Source organism: Apium graveolens, chromosome 1 (assembly GCF_009905375.1).
Source record: "Apium graveolens cultivar Ventura chromosome 1, ASM990537v1, whole genome shotgun sequence".
Lineage (NCBI taxonomy): Eukaryota > Viridiplantae > Streptophyta > Magnoliopsida > Apiales > Apiaceae > Apium > Apium graveolens.
This window is the reverse complement of record NC_133647.1, coordinates 128345284-128347893: the sequence shown is the minus strand read 5'-3', so window position 1 is coordinate 128347893 and position 2610 is coordinate 128345284. Positions and strand designations below refer to the sequence as shown.

Below are 2610 nucleotides of genomic sequence, written 5' to 3'. Positions count from 1 at the left end.
AGGTTACTGCGACCTCTGAAAGTTGCTCACGAACTGAGTTGATTCACCAGAAATGGCACACTGATCAGTTTCATGGGCACCAACACAAAGCTCACAGACACTAGTGATCTGATTAACTCCACAATTATACAGAAAATCCACCTTCATCATCAATGCCTTAAGCTGAGTAGCTATAGCAGTAGCTGCATCCAACTCCAGAATTCCTGCTACCTTACCCTGAGATAGTCGTTGAGTAGGATTCTGGTATTCATTAGTAGCCATCAGTTCGATCAACTCATAAGCTTCATCGTAGCTTTTAGCCCACAAGGGTCCTCCTGATGCTGCATCAAGCATTGGTCTAGAAGTAGCACCCAAGCCATTGTAGAAGCAGTTAATGATGATCTAGTCAGGCATCCCATGATGAGGATACTTCCTAAGCATCTTCTTATATCGATCCCAAGCCTCGCATAAAGATTCTCTAGATTGCTGAGCAAATTGAGTAAGTGTATTTCTGATTGTAGCAGTCTTCTCCATAGGAAAGAATTTGGTTAAGAACTTTTGAGCAAGATCCTCCCATTTGGTGATAGAACCTGGTGGTAGAGAATGTAACCAACACTTAGCTTTATCCCGTAGAGAGAATGGGAAAATCCTCAACTTAATAGCATCTTCAGAAACTCCATTGAACTTAAAAGTGTCGCAGATCTCGATGAAATCTCTGATATGCATGTTGGGGTCTTCTGTCGGAGACCCCCAAACTGAACTGAGTTCTGTATCATCTGAATCGTGCTCGACTTAATCTCAAAGGTATTAGCCGAGATGGCTGGCCGAACAATGATAGACTGAATATCATCGATCTTCGGTTGAGAGTTGTAATAACCCCCAAAATTTTCAACTTTTTGTAACCCATGTGAATAGTGTTTTTGCTGAATGAGAAAACTTTTCATGCCACACTATGTAGGGGTTCTGTTATGGATATTATGAGATTTTATTAGTACTCTATACGGTATATGAGTGTATGTAAAGATCGACAGAATCCAATTCCGAACACTTTGGTTTTTCCCGGAAATCCACTAGATACGGAGAGAATTGAGTATAAGGTAACAGGATAAAAAGGATTTAAATTAAAGGATTATAATAGAGGATCATAAAAAGGAATATAATGTATTGAAAAAGGTTAAGGGAACCTAAGTAATAAGATCCCGGGTATGATCCTTCAAATGATAAACGAGAACGAGAGTTAAGCGAACCGTATAACAGATCAGCGGTCATTAGGCAAACAATTAGGAAGTTAATCAAAGGGATTAGAGAGAGTGATGTCACCCAACCAATGAGAAGAGGACAAGGAGGGAAGGATGACATCACCACATGACATGGGCATGACATGGGAAGGAAGGAGATGTGGTGGCTTTTTAACCACACAAAATCAAGGGCAACTAGGTAATTAACTAAATCAAACACAAAAACAAATCAACCAAGCCAAGCAAATTCATTCTTCATCAAAATCAAAAAGAAACCAAGGCATTGTTCATCTTTTGCTCTCGGCTTTTTATCATTTTAAAGGGCAAGAAATTCAAAACTCAAGATCCAAGCCTCCTAAATTGGTAAGATAATTCCCTAATCATCTTTATGCTTAGTTAGGGCTATATCATGAGTTTAAGCCATCAATTCCTTCTCAATATTCTTCATTTAATCAAATAAGAAGACAATGAATAGTGTTTTCAAGTTTTTAACTTGAAATTTTTCTTGATTTCCTTGAAGATCCAAGCATTCCTAAGACTTCTCAAAGCTTCTTAAGGCTTCCTAGCTCCTCCCACCACTTCAAGGAAGGTATATCATCTCCAAACCCTAGATTCCTATGTATTATAAGATGATTTTGATTAGTAGGGTGATATTATAGCTTGATGTTTGTGATTTAGAGTTTGGGATTGAAATGGTATTGAAATGGAATGGTAAATCTTGTTATTTTGGTTAAAAGAATATAGTATAGTTAAATTCAAGCTTAGGCATAAGTATGAATGTTAAAATTGAATTGGTTGGGGTTGTTATGATGTGATAAGGATGGATGTTGGTTGTATGTTGGATTGAGGTTGAATTGGGTTGGTTTTGAATGGTTTTAAATTGGGAAATCGCGTAAACATAGCCGTCGTAACGTCCGATTTTCTTTAGACTGTTTTTGTGCATAACATTAGGACCCGAGGACCCCCTGCTAGATTATGACCATTGCCATGTTTAGATAGCTCATGTTACGAGCTTCGTTTTGATATGTAGTTCGTTCGATTCCGATGCACGGTTTAGGAGAAACGACTGTTTCAAGTAACGGTGTTTCGCGAACGAAACTTTTACCCTCGCCTTACTTTGAAACATAGGTTAAAGACCAAAAAGGGTTAATTAATGTATGAAACATTTATGGTAAGTGTGTTAGGCAGTTGGTAAGACACTCGCGAAGGAATCGCCTTAAAACTCGTAAAGGTTAAATTATTAAAAATGGTGGAGCCGAGGGTACTCGAGTGACTTAAGCGAATCAGTAAGCGCAAAACAAGCGTTAGAGTCTAAGTTAGTTAAAGTATAGATTTACAAGTGACTTTGGTTTAATTCCAACTTACTTGTTGTTTATAGGTTACCAAACTCGTC

General features: G+C 38.1%; 1 non-coding gene across 1 annotated transcript; it reads left to right on the top strand.

Annotated features, from left to right (window-relative positions):
- The first annotated feature begins 391 nt into the window (after positions 1–391).
- Positions 392–498, top strand: LOC141683406 (small nucleolar RNA R71). The gene has a single exon (XR_012560263.1). It is a non-coding gene; the product is annotated as a small nucleolar RNA R71 (small nucleolar RNA).
- The last annotated feature ends 2112 nt before the right edge of the window (positions 499–2610 follow it).